The sequence below is a fragment of the Amblyraja radiata genome, chromosome 4, assembly GCF_010909765.2.
Source record: "Amblyraja radiata isolate CabotCenter1 chromosome 4, sAmbRad1.1.pri, whole genome shotgun sequence".
NCBI lineage: Eukaryota > Metazoa > Chordata > Chondrichthyes > Rajiformes > Rajidae > Amblyraja > Amblyraja radiata.
The window spans coordinates 16344425-16365328 of record NC_045959.1 but is presented as its reverse complement, the minus strand read 5'-3'; the positions used below and the strand labels follow the sequence as shown (position 1 = coordinate 16365328).

The following is a 20904-nucleotide window of genomic DNA, read 5'->3' as shown; positions in this document are numbered from 1 at the left end:
AGTGTTTTAGCATTAAAGATTCATTGGTGGCTATTTGGAAAGATTATCTTTGAAAATCTATTACAAAATATAAAGTGCTGGAAGAACTCAGAGGGTTAGGATGCATCTGTAGAGGGAATAGATAGTCAACGTTCGACCCTATTTTAGATTCAAGAATCCAACATCCTTATGTCTCCATTTGAAAATCTATAATTTCATTTAATTTTGTAAAGAATTCCAATTATAGATATCTTGACACAAATGAAAGTAAAGATTGCACAAGGTAGCTCATGAGCCAACTATTATCACCTGCTCTATTCTTTTACATGAAGTTATGCCAAACTATTCCATTGCAAAAATGTAACTAATTCATTTGATGCCTTTGAGAACTTTAGTTTAATCTAAAGATGCTTATAAATGTGACGGTAACAGTATAAGATAAAAGTACAGGTACTCCACCAATTTTCCAGCACCCTTGGTTTCAGAGCCTTTCTGGATTTTCCGTTGTGCCGGACCAACAGAGGTCACATAATGTTCTCCCTCCCTCTCTTTTTCTCTCTGCTCTCGGCCGTTCCCCCAGCTTCAGAAACTCTCACGAAACTAATGGCGGAGAAAGTGACAGCGGTACGGAATGCACATTGAAAGGAGCAAGGGTGACAAGGGTTTTTGCAGGATAGATTTGTAATCCTTTATCCTGTCACGAGAAAACCAAGGAGAGAGAGAGAGAGAGGGAGATTGGAGATCTCCAGCTCCAGAAAATAATTAACAGAAAATGTTTAATTGTTTTTCCTGCAACCACCATTTTAAAAGCTCTCCACATATGTTTAGTAGCGTATGAGGTAAAATAAGCAAAAAGGATCAAGGTAGAGATTGAGAGACAAGCAGGATGCGCTCGGGGAGCTCAAACTGCTGCTATTTGGTGAGTCTTGGAGATGAAGCGAAGAGAGTGGTTAATGCATTTTTGAGGTACTGAGAATTGCTGTGATGCCTATTTGGAAATATTGTTTTTATTTCTAATTTTATTACCCACAAAGGGTATATGTGGTGATTTGGATTACTTACTCTTTGATAATTAAAATGTCTTGCCTGCAGTCATCATAACAGATAATTTGCTTTAGACTTTGGACATACAGCGTGGAAACAGGGCCACCGAGTTCGATCAGTGATCACCCCGCACAGTAACACTATTCTACACACTACAGACAAATTTCAATTTTTACCAAAGCCGGCAAACCTACAAACCTGTGCGTCTTTGGAGTGTGGGAGGAAACCGGAGAACTCAGAGAAAACCCACGCGGTCACAGGGAGAACATACAAACTCCGTGCAGACAGCACCTGCAGTCAGGCCAGAACCCAGTCACTGGCACTGTGAGGCAGCAACTCTAACACTACACCAATGTGCTGCCTTGTGATATCTTCCTGTAAAGCCCTTATCGGAATCTTTTCAATAAACTCATTTTGTATTGGCAAAGCACTGTAAACGCATTGGGCAATTTTAACAATCAGGAACCTAGTCCTTCGCGATGCTCATCTCAGTAAACCCAGTAGTTACTTTTCATTAAATACAAGTGCTCTCTTGTAATTTTGTCCAGATTAAAGGAAGTGCTGGACCATCAGTTGCTGGAAAATTGGTGGTATACCTATATTAAGTCATGATTGTGTAGTTAGTATATTTTTTATCTTCAATTTTTGTCAACAATATCCACATTTTCAGCCATTCTTTAACTTGAATGCCTGCTGTGAAATATGAGTATAGAATGAATTGATGTTGGCATTTCTTCTGCAGTCAACTTTTGATTACCATTCGCACTCGGTTTCCACTTTGAATAGAAAGCCACAGTGCTCACTTCATGTCATCTTGAGTAATTAATTACTTACTAGTTGAAGAATCTCTAGGGAAAAGAAGAAAATGCAATCAGTCATACAAAATGGACAGGTACCCCAGGTCAAATATTAACCTATGCACAGAGACAGTTGAGCATTAATAAAAATCAAATGCAAATTATAATTAGATTGCTTCAAAAAGGATGTAAAACAGATAATAGATGAATTATTCCCTCTTATAGTACACTGTAATTTTTGCCGCATTATGTGCATCAGTAATAATACTGTCCTACCAATAACACCCGCAAACAGTGTAACGCATCCAATCCTGAAAACAGTTCTCTAGTCATCTATTCGACAAATATTTCCATTTTGTGCCTTATCTAGCATTAAAGTCACATGTCTCTGTGGTCAAGTGAACCCGCGGAAAGCAATGTTTTGAGGTACCTGCTATAGGTAGAGCAGGTCCCAGAAGCAAACACTAGGCCAGGAGATGCTGCTAATAACCTGTTTGTCTTTTCATCAATCCACCATTGGCTGTGCAGATGCATTGAATACACAGTGGTGAATTTCATCTTAATGGTCTGCCTTCACCAAGAGGTGGCTTCTAAAATATGCTTAAAGGTCTACATTTTCCAGAGTCTTGTTGTGAACCTTTATTGAGAGCACAGTGTGATTCAGCAGTGGAGAAATGTGTATAATCATAAGCCTTCCCCAACTGATCCGCAATTCCGTGTCCCTCACCATCTTCCAGTCCCGCCTCAAGACCCATCTCTTCACCTCTGCCTATCCTTAGCCCCACATCCCCCTCCCTTTTCATCTGTGCATGAATTGCCTCATATTGTGTTTTGAATTGAATTCTGTCTTTAATTTGTGTACTAGTCATGTCTCTACTATTTATTTCATTCCCCTTACATATTTTTCCTCTACCTGCTAAATTTTTGTAAGGTGTCCTTGAGACTCTTGAAAGGCGCCCATAAATAAAATTTATTATTATTATTATTATTAACTGCATTTTGCTGCTTGCTTACCGAGGTTTGGTTGGACTTGGCTATAAAATGTAGTCACAACAGATTGAATAGTTTCCCATGAATTTAGAATTTTGTTGAGGGTGGAATGGAACATTGTGGAAGGACACTTTCCTCATTGACATAGTCTTTCTTGTCTCCACTGAAATTGCCTCTGTTAATAACACACACAGGTCAGTTTCATAGTTTGCATTCCATCATGGAGGAAGCAGGAACTGAACCTTTGTCGGCAGCCAAATGCAGGAGTGTATTCCACATGTCCTACTGATTGATGGAGTTGAAAGCTTAGGCAAGTCAAAGCAGATTACATATGATGGATGGTGTGCTCCGTACATTTTTCTTTGTGTTTGTGTTGTAAATATCATGTCCATTATGTTTCCAGATAGACAGAGTCCACATTGTGATTTGGAGAGCAGTGCATCAGCCACTGGGAGAACAGCTTTGCGAAGGACCCAGGTAACTCTGTCCCTAGGAGGAGCTTTCCCAGCAGGAGTCTTCACAATCATCCCCACAGTTGGACTCCTGGAGATCCCATCCTCCTCTTCCCAGATATAGACAATGAGATTGTAGATTTGCAACTGAAATCCTTCACTGCTGAGGTTTAGGAATTCAACATGCAGGGTTTCTGCCCCAAGACTGTTGTTATCTTCTAGTTGGAATGTGGTATTTCAACATCTTGCTGGTCAAATATGATGGCAATTCTGCCCAAATAAGTTGCTGGGAAAGGAAGTCAAGAGCTAGTCGCAGGAGGTCTTTGAAATGTTTCTTCCAGAGGGCTTAGATTGCCTCTATGCCTTGAGTGTGCTGCATCCTTGGATGCCATTGAGGTGGGGTCTTAAGTGTTTAGGCCACTGATGTTCATTTTTGCATCACCAAAGAACCCATGCTTGTCATGGCAGTCACTGAGTTATACACTTGGTGTGGCCCATCATAGTCGACAATAGCATGGTTGTGCAGTGTCATGTCTTGTGGGTTCGAATGTGGCTCACGAGTCCGATGCTCGAGCCACACACACAGGAGCAGTGGGGGCACATGAAGGCCACTGTGGGAAGATTTAGGATTGCAGCCTTCCTGATTTAGGGTTGCAGCCTCTCTGACACAAACGTATCAGCTTTGGCGCTTATCTTTGGAACTGCTGACCACCTTCCTAGTGTTTGTATGCCAGCCAGTCCTATCACTGGCACGGGTTTCCAGTTCTTTTGGAGCTAGGCTTGCGTGCTGGCGGTGATTCTTGATACAATCTTTGAACCATTTCTTATGGTGGCCTTGGTTCCTTTGACCCTGTGACAGAACTCCATGCAGGAGTTGACGAGGCATTCATCCATCCGGATCTCATGGCCTGTCTATCGAAGCAGGGCTTTTATGATCATTGCTTCGATGCTTGTGAAGCCAGAACTTCCACGTTGGTCACCCTGTCTTGCCAGCGAATGCCTATGATAGACCGCAGAGAGAGCATGTGGAATTTCTTAAGCTGGTGGATGTGTCTCCTGTACAAGGTCCATGTTTCACACCCATACAGCAAGCTGGAAAGTACTACAGCGTTGTAGACTTTCAGCCTAATTGGCAGCTTGATGTTGTGATGGTTTAAACACTCGTGCTCGGAGTGGACCAAGTTCTTGACTGGCCCTGCTGATTCTGGTCTATATTTCCTTGTCCAGTGAGCCATCCGAAGATATCACGCTGCCCAAGTACTTGTAAGCGTCAACTGTTTTCAGCTGTGTGTTGTCAATGTGTACAGTTGGTGGTGGTGCTGAAGAGCCTGGGACTAGGTTGGTGGAGGACTTCTGTCTTCCAGAGACTGATATTAAGACCAAACAGCTGTGTCGTTTCTGCAAATCTGGACACGTTAAATTGGAGGTCAGATTCCTTGTGTGCCATGAGGGCGCCATCATCCACAAAGAGCGCTTCGGTGACGAGGCGTTCAATAGTTTTGGTCTTGACGTTCAGTTGACTCACATCAAAAAGAGAGCCGTCGAGTCAGTACTTGATGAAGACCCTGCAATTGAGATCTTGGAGGGCATGATGCAGAACACAGCTGCAAAAGAGGTTGAATAGCACTGGGACGAGAACGCAGCCTTGTTTGACTCCATTGGAGATGTTGAAGGGTGCAGAGAGATCACCGTTTACCAGTACTGATCCCGTCATGCTATCATGGAAAAGGCGGATAGGATGGGTGAGTTCTCGAGAGCAACCGAGCTTGGCAAGTATGGTCCACAGAGCCTCACGATTGTCCGTGTCAAAGGCATAGAGGTCCATCTTCTGCTCGATGCATTTTTCCTGGACTTGTTTTACCATGAAGACCATGTCAAAAGTGCTGCGACCAGGTCCAAAGCCACAATGCGCCCCAGGCAGGCTTTCTTCTGAGACACTGCTGATCAGGCGATTGTACTTGCCACAATCTACTTTGTTGCCTATTACTTTGAACAATGAAACAATGGTAGCATCCCGAAATTCTCTAGGCATAATTTCAGTCTCCCATATGCTGGTCAGGATGTCGTGAAAGGCATTCAGAGTTACACATTAGGTATTCTCACGGCAAAGAACATAGAGGTGCAACTGAGATTTGGAAGGTGTATTAGGACATAATGATGCTGAACAATTACTTTGGCTTTTGGAAATGGGTTGTCATTTCCCAGACAGAATTTAATAATGAAATAATTAAAATTTCAACTATAAATTAAGATGTGATTTTTTTAGTTTGAGCATAATCCCATCTCTTCACCTTTCTTTAATTTTAAGTCTTGTCATAAAATGGCATAAATTGTTAGTTGGAGATCTTTTATGTGGTGGGTTGGGGGGGGGGGGGAGGGGGAAACTTTATTTCTTAGTCCCCTACCTGGTCGGAGAGGCAGCATCCCTCCGAGCTGCTTCTTCGCTCCGTCCACGCGGCCTACCATCGAGAATGGAGCGGCTACGAGTGGCTACGAGTGCCCCGGTCTCCGGGGAGGAGGCAGCCGCTCCAGACTTTCCAAGCTGCTGAGGAAAGTTTCACCCGACGCCGAAGTTCCATCTTCATGGCAAGAGGGCCCTGAAAATTATCGGACTGGCTGCAAGGCCACAAATGGGCCCCGACCTCAGGTGTTTCACAGAGGAAGAGGACTTAACTTTCTGGTGCCTTTCCCCACAGTGGAAATTTTTGATTCTGCTGTGGGGGGACATTTGTGTTGAATCTCTATAATGTGTTGTGTCCATTTTCTTTATTTTTTTAACCCTTTTCTATGGTTTGTATGGAAACTTATTATCTATTTTATGTAAAACACTTTGGTGTCAATGCGAGTTGACTTAAAACGTGCTATATAAATAAAACTTACTTACTTACTTACTTACTATCTTTAAATATGTTACAGAAAGTAAATAGATAAAGCTTTTAATTTAGTCTTATTTAGCTTGAATAATTTTTTTGTCCTATTGAGTGCTTGGGTCGTTGGATGACATCTGTTACTGGATGTTACTGTAAGAACCCTGACTGAGAGTTTCAAACTAAAAAATGCATTAGGAAAGGGGAAGATTTATTCAAGATCAGCATTGGGCAGTTTTGTTCAAGATCAACATTGTTGCTGACTGCAAAAAAACACAGGAAGCGTAAGACAGGAGGGCAAGAACTTGTGGTCTTATGCACGAGACTTATATTGGAATGGCGGTAGTAACCAATAGCTTTATATAGACCTAAACATTATAAAAAGCCAACTGAACAAAATTTACCATCCATGACTGCTTTCCTGAACATCTTAAGTTGATTCAGGAGGTGATTGAGACACACTGCCACCTAAAATTGATTCAGAAAAGAGAGCACAAAATTAAGTTTTCAATAGTTCGTTACATTTTCTTACAAACTATTATGCACATCATTAAAATTGAATATTATTTGTAAAATAATCAATACTATTTTAATTACTTATTTCGTCTGCACGAAAAGCTTTTTTTTTTCTGTGCCAACCAGCATAGATGTATTACGGTGCAGTTTTAGTTGGATGATACTCTCTTCATTAAAGATCCAAGTAGTTGCATTACATCTGATGTGTTATGGACATAATTGCTTATTTCTATATCTTCTACTGCAACTATAAAAAGCCCCAGAAAACAGCAGTTATATCTGCTTCTACTCTTGCTTTTCGCCTACTGCCAGAGATATGATGGGAAATGGAAGAACTCCAGTGGCACTCGAAACGTCACCAATTCCTTCTCTCCAGAGGTGCTGCCTGTCCCCCTGAGTTACTCCAGCATTTTGTGTCTACCCCCGAGTCTATGAGGTTCAAAGCTTATTTGAAGGTTGTAGTGTTTAATAACTTGATGGTTGTTGGGAAGAAGCTGCTGTGTTCATAGTGGTATCAATGAAACCCTTTCAAAAACACCAATTTCTAAAATTCTTGATGGTTCTTTCAGTCACTGGTTGCAACATTGTGAATATGGTTAGAGCACAGGAAAAGTGAAAACTTTGGGCTATTTATTCTATTCCTCCAAGTGACTGCCAGTACCCTGTCAGAAGTTTCAAAGGAAGTCTGGGCAGCCATTTGAATATGCAGCCAATCTATTTGTTAGCGATCAGCCAAAACACAATGAAAATGTGTAATGAGAACCTTGAAGGAGTTGGGGACGGTGAGGGGGGGGGGGGGGGGGGGGGGGGTGGGGGAGATCTTATAGAAACGTACAAAATTATACAAGGGCTGGACAAGCTAGATGCAGGAAAAATGTTCGCAATGTTTGGGGCCAGGGGCCACAGTCTAAGACTAAAGGGGAGGCCATTTAAAACTGAGATGAGGAAAAAAAGCACCCAGAGAGTTGTGAATTTGTGGAATTCTTTGCCACAGAAGGCAGTATAGGCCTATTCACTGGATGAATTTAAAAGAGGGTTAGATAGAGCTCTAGGGGCTAGCGGAATCAAGGGATATGTGGAGAAGACAGGCACGGGTTACTGACTGTGGATGATCAGCCATCATCACAATGAATGGCGGTGTTGGCTCGAAGGGCCAAATGGCCTCCTCCTGCACCTATTTTCTATGTTTCTATCAAGGCTGTCAGTGGTGGCAACAATAGCATATTTTAACATTTTGCTGCAGAACCACTTGAAGGTGGAATATAGCACATAGAAACATAGAAAATAGGTGCAGGAGTAGGCCATTCGGCCCACTCGAGCCTGCACCGCCATTCAATATGATCATGGCTGATCATCCAACTCAGTATCCTGTACCTGCCTTCTCTCCATACCCCCTGATCCCTTTAGCCACAAGGGCCACATCTAACTCCCTCTTAAATATAGTCAATGAACTGGCCTCAACTACCTCCTGTGGCAGAGAATTCCAGAGATTCACCACTCTCTGTGTAAAAAATGATTTTCTCATCTCGGTCCTAAAAGATTTCCCCCTTATCCTTAAACTGTGACCCCTTGTCCTGGACTTCCCCAACATCAGGAACAACCTTCCTGCATCTAGCCTGTCCAACCCCTTAAGAATTTTGTAAGTTTCTAGAAGATCTCCCCTCAATCTTCTAAATTCTAGCGAGTACAAGCCGAGTCTATCCAGTCTTTCTTCATATGAAAGTCCTGCCATCACAGGAATCAGTCTGGTTAACCTTTTCTGTACTCCCTCTATGGCAAGAATGTCTTTCCTCAGATTAGGAGACCAAAACTGTACGCAATACTCCAGGTGTGATCTCACCAAGACCCTGTACAACTGCAGTAGAACCTCCCTGCTCCTATACTCACTCTTCCTTCCTCCCCCACTCCACCAGCTTTCCACATTGACATTGCTCTGTTTATGTGAATACTGTCATCCTGGTGATATGTTCTAGACAGCTATTTCACTGTGCCGTTACCTCAGCTAATAATCTGCTGGAGGATTGCTTGCAGGACCACTGATACCTAGCAACCCATGAATGCTAATTTTGCGTCATAATAATAGCATCTTATGCTTCCACAGCAAATGAGCTCTGAAATAAAAACAGAGTGCTTGCTTGCATTTCTCCAATTCTGATGAAATGTTAACTCTGTTACTTTCTCTACAGAATGCTGCCTAACCTGCTGAGTGTTTCCAGTATTTCCTATTTTTATTTGAACTTACACAACCCCAATCTCAACTTCTGCTACAGCAAGTAATCTTTTTGGGGAAGCTGATGCGTTGCAGTGGAAACAAACTCATCAGCAAAAAATGTAGGAAACATTTAGTAGGTTAGTCAGCTTCTGTGGAAAGAGAAACAGTTAATATTTCAGGTTTTAGTTTTAGAGATATTTAGAGATCTATTTAATTCAAATGGAAAGACTCCAACCCTCCGACCACACTCCAGTGGTACTCTGAAACGATATGATGTTTAAATTTTGAAAAAATCAGGAGTGACATTGTGGAACCCTTGGGTTAAATTTGATAAGACTTGGTGAAAATGTATTCAACACTTTCATACAACATAAATTGCTCCCTCTTTAACCGTTATAAAAATGATTTTACCGTTATATGGTGGACTTGACGACAAACAGCCTTAAATTGTTGAAATTCTCAGTTCAGATTCTGTTTTGCTTTGCTTTGTTTTTGTTTATTTTGTATTTATTTTTATTTTATTTTTTTTTCTTTTATTTATTTTTCTTTAGTTTAGGGGGGTTTTGTTTTTCCTTTTTTCCTTTTCTTTTTGTCTTTTTATCTTGGTGTTTTTTTCTACAGTTATAAGTTTGTTTTTTTAAAGACTTAACTATATTTAGGTCTATATTCAATGTGTATTTTGACACTGGTCTCATATTAGGTTATACCTGTTATTAATGTAATCCTGATCCCTATGTATCAATATCATTGTTATGTTGATCATTATTCTTTTTGCTCTGTTTTTTATGTTTTATCTCTGTTTTTTGGAGAAAAAAAAACAATAAAAAGATTTTAAAAGAAAGAAAGAAAGAAAGAAAGAGATATAGCATGGAAACAGGTCCTTTGAGTAGGTATGTTGCAAAGCCTACCTGAAGCGTCCTTGAAAATCTTCCGTTGCGGGTGTGCGCGATTTTGGCGCCGTTTAGAGGGGGCGGGTTTAAAACGCGATTTTCTCTAAGCTGTTCCAATCGAAAATGTTCAGCCTAGTTAATTATTAACGAAAAATCGCTGGAAGACCCCGTCGCAAAAGCTATTATTAGGTTTAAAGGCCTTGAATAATAGTTATAGTAGTTTAAAAATCCATCTCTAAACCCGCGACCGTCAGCAACCGCAGGGTCTCATAAAGCAAATAGCAGAAGTTAGGTTGTATATTTTTACATTAAAAAGGGCTTCTAAAGAACCCTTTATACTAAGTTTAATATTGCGAGTAGCTCAATTTGGGCCCATTATATCGCGCAGTATTTTTCTCGGCATTTGAGGCACAAATCTACCGCAATGTGAACGTTCTAAACCAGCGCGTTCCACAGGATCCCACTGGAAAGCTGATTTAAATGGGCATTTATTTACAGCAATTAAACACTAAATTCCTTCCATTTGGCCTATAAATTAATGTAAATGAGATTTAAAAATCATGTTTTATTGTGAATTATTTGTGAATATTATTTGGACATTTAGGCTATTTAAAAATGTTAATCATTTATTAAGAAATGGATAGATGTTTAGATCTAGTAATTGAAGTCTGAAATTAGCTACAATTAGGTAACTAACTAATTATATGCTTTAATTTCAGGTCATCCAAGTAAGATTATTTTATATTTGTTTCAGAATGCTTCAATCTATGATAACTGAAAATTTCATTCAGTTCTCTTAATTTTTAAGAAAGTTATGGGCTTTTGACTGTTCACGATCACAGCTTTTTTGTTATGTCCATAGAAAATCAATAGGGAACAAGATGCTAATTTCCCAGTATGAAAATGGCCATAACTTTTTAAATACTTGAGATATGAAAGTGAATTAGGTGTCAAATTAAACTTCTTTTTATGCTTTATCTGATGGGATAAATTACAGACTTGATTTTTAAAATCTCAAAATTTTGTAACATTGCTACTTTGAGCCCCTGAGTCCACGTTGACCATTCACGCTAGTTCTATGTTATCCCACTTATCCATCCACTCCCTACATGCTTGGAGCTATTTACAAAGGCCAATTAACATACAAACTCACACGTCTTTGGAATATTGGAGGAAACTGGAGCATCCAGAGGAAACTCGCATATCACAGGCAAAACGTGTAAACCCCACACAGACTGTACCCGAGATCAGAATCGAACCTGTGTCTCTGGCGCTGTGAGGCAGAAGCTCTACTAGCAGTGCCACTGTGCCAAGTTCTTTGTCAGAAAGAAAGTTATCTATTTTTCTGTAGGAGAGAAGGTGGGAGAGGGATAAGTAGAATAAAAGGAATGTTTCTTCGAGGGTGAGACCGAATGAATTGATGTAGCAGATAGAATCAGATTGTACTTATTTGTCTGTGTTAGTTAAGGGGGCAGAAGGGGGCAGAAGCGCAGAAGGTTAAGGGGGGACTTGATAGAGGTCTTTAAAATAATGAGAGGGATTGACAGAGTTGACGTGGATAAGCTTTTCCCACTGAGAGTAGGGAAGATTCAAACAAGGGGACATGACTTGAGAATTAAGGGACAGAAGTTTAGGGGTAACATGAGGGGGAACTTCTTTACTCAGAGAGTGGTGGCTGTGTGGAATGAGCTTCCAGTGAAGGTGGTGAAGGCAGGTTCGTTTTTATCATTTAAAAATAAATTGGATAGTTATATGGACGGGAAAGGAACGGAGGGTTATGGTCTGAGCGCAGGTATATGGGACTAGGGGAGAATACGTGTTCGGCACAGACTAGAAGGGTCGAGATGGCCTGCTTCTGTGCTGTAATTGTTATATGGTTATATGGTTAGTGATAGGACCGTGGGTTTTGCTCGGCAGGTCAGGCTAAACAAATGGAATGAGAAAAATTGAATGAAATATCACAAATGGTTGACTGACAGAATGTGTGAGGAATGGAAAAGCTCAGGGTCATTCCTTGCAGTGGACGGAGTTCTGCCGCTTAAATTTCCATCCCATTCTAATCTTGGTATTTGTGGTCCCCTTACACAAGGTTCTGTGCAAACCTGCGGAACAACGCCTCATCGTCTCTCAGCCTCTGGACTCAATATTGAATTCACCAACTTCAGGTAACTCGGTCAATCTTTCTGATGGTATCTGACCAGACCATTTATGTCAGTCATCCACCTTGATCTGGCTTAGTTTTTCATTTTCCATTACTGCAGCCTGATCTGCTGGGCATGTCCCACAACCATACCATTAACAACACATACCACAGAGAGGGAAGCATAACATATGTCATATTAACCGATCGGGTCGCATTCTATCAATCAAAATTATTCTCCCATCCCTCTCAATTCCCCTCCTTATCTGCAACTGAAAACTAACTTGTTCTCTCTTTCCCAGTTCTGACAAAGTATCTCAGGACTGAAATATTAAATCTCTTTTTCTCTCCACAGAAGCTGCCTGGCCTGCTGAGGATTTCTGGGATTTTTGTTTTTTATTTCAAATTTACACAATTTGCGGTATTTTGACCCAATTCATCACCAATTTGTTGCTCTTTAATGGCATATTCTGCAAATATTTAGATGGAGTTCACATAGTCATGTTAGGATGGCTTCTGGTTCTGTACAAAGCAAAATACTCAGCTGGTGCCAGATATTAAAAGCAGATTGTCATTCTCATAATGGACCAAAGTACTGTATGTGACCAAAGCCGTTTCCATCAAGTCCTCAGCAGAGTCCCCTGCAGCAGAATGTGGTTGCAATCTGGCCTTCTGATATTCTGTTATCCTCACCCCATGTTTCCCCCTTTCTCTAGCTGCTACATACTTGCGTGCACTCTCTCACCCATGTAGATCTTACCTCCAGTTAAACCTTTAAGATGTGCACAGTATCAGTATATGTGTCAGTGTCTGTGGGTGTGAAATAAAATGACAGCCTTTATCATCCTTGTCTTCATGGTGTTCCCCCATTGCCTGATTAGACTGCACTTCCTCAAGTGCCCAAAATTAAGAAGAAAGGAAATTAAGTGTTGATATTTTATGATGTGAAAAATATATAATCTCTGATTCTGATTAGGAACATGAGAAATTGGCGAAAATAATTTATGCGTGCCACACAGTTCCCCAAACCCACTTCCTTATTTAACAAGGTCAAGGCAGATCTACGTCAAATCCACTTTTCCACCAGATCCCCTTATTCCTTAATACTCCTGGACCCCCAAAATGTATTCAACTCCACCTTGAACAAACACAATGATTGATCATCCTCACCATTCTGAGTGGTCAGAGACTTCCAAAGATTCCCAATTCTTGATGTGAAAAAATTTGCTCTGGAACCGTCCTGAATTCAGACCCCTGATCTAGAGTCCAAGCCCCAGGCCAGGTCTCTCCAGCCAGAGGAAATATCAACGTTGTCAATCCCCTCATAATCTTTTATGCTCCAATTAGATCATTGCTAATTCCTTCAAATACCAGAGAATGTGGTTAACTTTTCTCAATCTTTCCTCACAGGACAGCCCTCATCTCAGATACTCTCCGAAATGATATCTGCTAGTTTGGCACTCTATTTCCCAACCCAAACATTCCTTCCTCCATCACCATGTGGCTGCAAGATGTGCCATTTACAAAGCCTGCAGCAGTCATTTCCCTGGATTATTTATAACCATATAACCATATAACAATTACAGCACGGAAACAGGCCATCTCGGCCCTTCTAGTCCGTGCCGAACACGTATTCTTCCCTAGTCCCATCTACCTGCACTCAGACCATAACCCTCCATTCCTTTCCCGTCCATATAACTATCCAATTTATTTTTAAATGATAAAATCGAACCTGCCTCCACCACCTTCACTGGAAGCTCATTCCACACAGCTACCACTCTCTGAGTAAAGAAGTTCCCCCTCATGTTACCCCTAAACTTCTGTCCCTTAATTCTCAAGTCATGTCCTCTTGTTTGTATCTTCCCTACTCTCAGTGGGAAAAGCTTATCCACGTCAACTCTGTCTATCCCTCTCATCATTTTAAAGACCTCTATCAAGTCCCCCCTTAACCTTCTGCGCTCCAAAGAATAAAGACCTAACTTGTTCAACCTTTCTCTGTAACTTAGTTGCTGAAACCCAGGCAACATTCTAGTAAATCTCCTCTGTACGCTCTCTATTTTGTTGACATCCTTCCTATAATTAGGCGACCAAAATTGTACACCATACTCCAGAATTGGCCTCACCAATGCCTTGTACAATTTTAACATTACATCCCAACTTCTATACTCAATGCTCTGATTTATAAAGGCCAGCACACCAAAAGCTTTCTTTACCACTCTATCTACATGAGATTCCACCTTCAGGGAACTGTGCACAGTTATTCCCAGATCCCTCTGTTCAACTGCATTCTTCAATTCCCTACCATTTACCATATACGTCCTATTTTGATTTGTCTTGCCAAGATGTAGCACCTCACACTTATCAGCATTAAACCCCATCTGCCATCTTTCAGCCCACTCTTCCAACTGGCATAAATCTCTCTGTAGACTTTGAAAATCTACTTCATTATCCACAACACCACCTATCTTAGTATCATCTGCATACTTACTAATCCAATTTACCACACCATCATCCAGATCATTGATGTACATGACAAACAACAGTGGACCCAACACAGATCCCTGTGGCACCCCACTAGTCACTGGCCTCCAACCTGACAAACAGCCATCCACCATTACTCTCTGGCATCTCCCATTCAGCCACTGTTGAATCCATCTTGCTACTCCACCATTAATACCCAACAATTGAACCTTCTTAACCAACCTTCCATGAGGAACCTTGTCAAAGGCCTTACTGAAGTCCATATATACAACATCCACTGCTTTACCCTCATCAATTTCCCGAGTAACCTCTTCAAAAAATTCAAGAAGATTAGTCAAACATGACCTTCCAGGCACAAATCCATGTTGACTGTTCCGAATCAGACCCTGTTTATCCAGATGCTTATATATATTGTCTCTAAGTATCTTTTCCATTAATTTGCCCACCACTGACGTCAAACTAACAGGTCTATAATTGCTAGGTTTACTCTTAGAACTCTTTTTAAACAATGGAACAACATGCGCAGTACGCCAATCCTCCGGCACTATTCCCGTTTCTAATGACATTTGAAATATTTCTGTCATAGCCCCTGCTATTTCTACACTAACTTCCCTCAATATCCTAGGGAATATCTTGTCCGGACCTGGAGACTTATCCACTTTTATATTTCTCAAAAGTGTCAGTACTTCCTCTTCTTTGAATCTCATAGTTTCCATAGCTACCCTACTTGTTTCCCTTACCTCACATAATTCAATATCCTTCTCCTTGGTGAATACCGAAGAAAATAAATTGTTCAATATCTCCCCCATCTCTTTTGGCTCTGCAGATAGCTGTCCACTCTGACTCTCTAATGGACCAATTTTATCCCTCATTATCCTTTTGCTATTAATATAGCTGTAGAAACCCTTTGGATTTACTTTCACCTTACTTGCCAAAGCAACCTCATATCTTCTTTTAGCTTTTCTAATTCCTTTCTTAAGATTCCTTTTACATTCTTTATACTCCTCAAGCACCTCATTTACTCCATGCTGCCTATAATTATTGTAGATCTCTCTCTTTTTCCGAACCAAGTGTCCATTTCCCTTGAAAACCATGGCTCTTTCCAATTTTTACTATTTCCTTTCAACCGAACAGGGACATAAAGATTCTGTACTCTTAAAATTTCACCTTTAAATGTCCTCCATTTCTCTTCCACATCTTTCCCATAAAACAAAATGTCCCAATTTACTCCTTTTAAATCCTTTCGCATCTCCTCAAAGTTAGCCTTTCGCCAATCAAAAATCTCAACCCTAGGTCCAGTTCTGACCCTCTCCATAATTATATTGAAACTAATGGTATTGTGATCACTGGACCCGAACTGTTCCCCAATGCATACCTCTGCCACCTGACCCGTCTCATTTCCTAACAGGAGGTCCAGCACCGCTCCTTCTCTAGTAGGTACCTCTATGTATTGCTGCAAAAACCTATCCTGCACACATTTTACAAACTCCAAACCATCCAGCCCATTCACAGAATGTGTTTCCCAGTCTATGTGTGGAAAATTGAAAACTTCCACAATCACTACCTTGTGCTTACTACTAATATCTGCAATCTCCTTACATATTTGCTCTTCCAATTCTCGCTCCCCATTTGGCGGTCTATAATACACCCCTATAAGTGTTGCTACCCCTTTCCCATTTCTCAGTTCCACCCAAATAGCCTCCTTAGACGAGCCCTCTAATCTATCCTGCCAAAGCACTGCTGTAATATCTTCCCTGATAAGCAATGCAACACCTCCACCTCTTGCCCTTCCAATTCTATCACACCTGAAGCAACGAAATCCTGGAATATTTAGTTTCCAATCACAGCCCTCCTGCAACCATGTTTCACTGATCGCCACAACATCATACTTCCAGGTGTCAATCCAGGCTCTAAGTTCATCCACCTTTCTTACAATGCTCCTAGCATTAAAATATACACATTTAAGAAACCCACCCTCTCTTATTCTCTGTTTATTGTCTTTTTCTTCTTTCTCCCCTACATTTTGGGTCAGAGTGCTACCATTCTCTGCCTCCTGCCTCACACACTGACTGCTAGCTTTCCCAATTTCCCAATGCTTTCCCTTGCATAGCATCTCCCATACACATAGTCTCTACCAACAAAGAGAATAAAAGAAGTTGGTGAATAGCAACACCACTATGCACAGGACACTTTCCGAGTCACAGATTTCTTCATTGTATAAATATAATCTCTGGCCCTTTCTCATCATTGGTCCTAAATCCTATAACTCCTTCCTCATCAGCACACTACAGCCTTTCAAGGTGGTCACACTTCACCACCTTCTCAAGAACCAGTAGGAATGGTCAATAATTGTTTGCCTTGTTGGCTTTGCCCAAATTCCATAAAAGTGAAGATAGAAAGCACTTGCATGTTAACATTCTGCTGTTCATATACGAGGCCACCTAAATCTCTCTGATGTGTAGCATTTACAGTGCCCTCCATAATGTTTGGGACAAAGACTCATCATTTATTTATTTTCCTCTGTACTCCACATTTTGAAATTTGTAGTAGAAAAAAACATCACGTGGTTAAAATGCACATTGTCAAATCATTGTAATAAAGGACATTTTTATACGTTTTGGTTTCACCATGTAGAAATCACCAGAGAAGACACCCAGCAACTGGTGATGTCCATGAATCGTAGACTTCTGTCATTGCATGCAAAGGATATGCAACAAAATACTAAACATGACTACTTTCATTTTCATGACATTGCTGTGTCCCAAACATTATGGTGCCCTGAAATGGGGGGGCTTTGTATAAACACTGCTGTAATTTCTACATGGTGAAAGCAAAATGTATAAAAATGGCATTTATTAAAATCTGACAATGTGCACTTTAACCACGTGATTTTTTCTATTACAAATCTCAAATTGTGGAGTACAGAGGCAAATAAATAAATGATGGGTCTTTGGCCCAAATATTATGGAGGCACTGTAAAACTCGCTCTCTATTTAAAAGATTTATATTCTCTCGTTTTCTATTCTCAGTTAAATGAATAACTTTACAATTACTCACTTTATAGTTTTTTCCATCTTCTTGCCTGCTCACTTAAATCATCTTTTGCAACCTCTTTGCAAGCTCCTTACGCCACACAATCTGAATTATTAAATGAATAACATAGCATGTTTGTTGCAAATCATTTTTCCTAATGATGCCAACTTATTACCAGATCCAATATGCTTGAGGATTTCATTGATCAAATCTTGTGTTCTCCGCATCTCATTGGTCAGTGTCAAAGTTGTACTTTCCTGCTGCTGATAAATATCTGAAACCTTCGACTGTAGCTTTTCAATCTCATCATGTAGTTCCATACTTGAAATGCTTCTGGAAAGAAACGAAAAAATGCTATGAGTTTCTTTAAATCCATGTGTGTTAAATAACAAACCTGATTTTCCAGAGTGCACAATAATTTAAATGAGGCATTGTAAATTAATGATACATTGTAATGTTAGTGAGAGGTTGTAAAGTAAATAAGACCAGCCTAGCATGGATTATAAAGTAAATGAGTGGGTGAATATAAGATTGCCTTAAAGTGTTGTAGCCTAAAAGAGGTACTGAATTGTTAAAAGGGTCGTGCCATGCAAATAGGATTGTGCATGTGTGTTTGAGTAGAAAATTAAAAATTTCACTGGAAAATTAATTGTAAATACAACTTGTACACATTTTGCTGATTGTAGCCAAGGCGGAAACTCTGCCTTTTAAAAAAAATTGGGCCTAACTATGCAGTCCTAGATCAGGAACCGGGAGATCACCTCCACCTAAGTACTGGAGGATGTGCTTCATATAAATTTCATGTTAGAATGTGGGCACATTCCATTAGAGTGTATTCATGATGTGTTGTATGGAAACCGCTGTCAAAACATGGGGGGGACACAATTTCTTTGCGGCCGCACGCGCATGTGCACACACGCGAGGTTTCGCCGTGGGCCCTATGGCCGGTAACATCCGCAACCGACCTGGTTGGCGATCGATTCAGCAACGTCTCTGACCCACAGCAATGTTGTCCTGAGATAGCCTAGATAGCCATTCAGTTCAAGGCCAACGACAACGCACAGGCCTGCCTGCGCAGTGCTGACAGAGGCTGGGCTTCACAACGACCACTTTGTTTCATGTTTGAACTAAATCTGGAGCCCACCGAGTCCACAGGCAGTATAGTACACATTCAAGGTCGTTAAGAACCATCGGCACCTTAAGAGCTCACAGTGGGACAGGCCCGGGATGGAGAGGGGGTGCCAGCGATAAGCGGCGGCGGCGCGGGCAATCGCCCTGTTGCTGCCCACTGGAGCAACATAGAAACGACGATGCCCATTGCCTTGCTTCTAGTAATAAACGGGAGCCGGCAGTTCACTACCCACCCCACCCCCTCCTGCCCCAAACCGACCGGTTAGTTATTTAAGTTTGAACTTTAACTTTGCCGTTTGCTTGCAAGTTCTTCAGCTTCGTAACATTTGCTTGGTACGAAAACACTTCGAGCGGGATAGAAAATAATTGAGAATGTTCTGAATAATTCTTGTTTAATCCACGTACCATCCCTAACCCTAATGTACGAATAGGGACAGAAAGTTTCATAGTAGAAAATTTAAAACAAACTATGCACAAATGCAGCAGGGACGGCGAGGATTCAGACGGCATTGCTGAACATTTCCCAGAAAATAGAGGTTTTGGAAACAATCCTCAAGATACTTGGATAACATTTTAGGTTATGAGTTACTGATAGAGTGGAACTGTATTAAATTAAACCCTGCACTGTGCTGTATTTGTGAGGAAAAGCATTTCTTTGGAGAATGTCTCTGTCCCCATTCCAATTTAGACTGCAGACAGAATATTCATTACCTTCGTCTGCCCCGAATGGTGGGGCTTCAATCGGCCTGTTCGCGGGGATTTTCATCACCCGTTTGCGGGGGCTTCAACATCGCCTCGACGCAGCAATTTGACCGCAGGGCGGTGGAAGATCCCGCGGTCGATTTTAAGCTGCGCCGGGCCGGGCGATGAAAAGCCCCGCGAACAGGCCAATTCAAGCTCCGCTCTGATCTTTGCTCCACCAGGACGTCTCCCTCCTCCAATCACCGTGCTCTATCCTCAATCCCACCCCCCTACTTCTGCCTCTGACCGACACCTCCCTCCTCCAATCATCGCGCTGAATCATCATGCACCCCCCCCCCACTGCCTGCAGACCAACGTCTCTCCCGTCCAATCGGAGTCCTCGATCATTAGCGGAGATTTATAATTTTTTTTTTTTCATGGAGTTTTAAAATCCGGATTACACAAAATGGGCGGGGGGTCGTCCCCCACCTCTCAAAACAGGAGGGAGACATGTCTCCCCCGCCCTTCGAGCCAGCACCGTGATCAATGTGATCATGGCTGATCATCCCCAATCAGTACCCCGTTCCTGCCTTCTCCCCATATCCCCTGACTCTGCTATTTTTAAGAGCCCTATCTAGCTCTCTTGAAAGCATCCAGAGAACCTGCCTCCACCGCCCTCTGAGGCAGAGAATTCCACAGACTCACCACTCTCTGTGAGAAAAAGTGTTTCTTTGTCTCCGTTCTAAATGGCTTACTCCTTATTCTTAAACTGTGGCCCTCGGTTCTGGACTCCCCCAACATTGGGAACATGTTTCTTGCCTCTAGCGTGTCCAAACCCTTAACAATCTTATATGTTTCAATGAGATTCCCTCTCATCCTTCTAAACTCCAGAGTGTACAAGCCCAGCCGCTCCATTCTCTCAGCATTTCCTCCCTTTTGCTCCCCACTTTGCTGTTGTACCAATGAGGCTATTCTGCAGCTTACAAAAGAGAGATACCTACGACTCTATAGAAGTAATAAAATCAAACATTTAAAAGTCACAAATATTCAGCCATTCATGGAATTATCAGTTTGAAATGCTATAATAATATTTGAAATCAAATTGTAAAGGAAACAATACTCGTGCATTGTAGAACACTGTTAAATTTGGGGATGAGGGAAAATTTAAGTGAACCTACTCTTCATCAGGATTTTCGCTATGGCCTCTGTTAAAAAATATTTTGCCTCGTCTGGGTCCAGGACTCTGTTCAGACATTTCCCATTCTTCCTTTTGTAACAAACTTGCAAGATTATCAATATCTTCCTGGAGAGAGAAAGGTCAGAATTAGTTGCCATTGAGAATCATGATTCTGAAACTCAGGTTTAGTTTTGTTTTGAAAGAACCAAGATTGGTTAAATGGGCAGTGGAAGAAACTTGTACTTTTACTTGAATCTGTGCTCTCACAGCCCAGAGACCAGCTAAGCAATTTGGAATAAAGAGTATCCTTCTCTCTTGTGAGATTAAAGACCAAAGCTGGAACAGGAAGAGGGGAAGAGGGATTCTGGAGGTGTGCGTTTACACAGTCCTTTCAGGCAAAAGGTACAGAAGTGTGAACTCACACACCTCCAGATTCAGGGACAGTTTCTTCCAGGCTATTATCAGGCAACTGAATCATTCTACCACAGCCAGGGGACAGTGCTGAACTACTATC

The 20904-nt window shown here is 41.4% G+C and overlaps 1 long non-coding RNA gene across 1 annotated transcript; it reads right to left on the bottom strand.

The window, feature by feature from the left end:
* Positions 1-1342: 1342 nt before the first annotated feature.
* Positions 1343-20517, bottom strand: LOC116971849. The gene is made up of 4 exons (XR_004411641.1): positions 20392-20517; positions 17577-17734; positions 6534-6597; positions 1343-1871 (listed from the first exon to the last, which is right to left on the bottom strand). It is a non-coding gene; the product is annotated as an uncharacterized LOC116971849 (long non-coding RNA).
* Between the last annotated feature and the right edge of the window lie 387 nt (positions 20518-20904).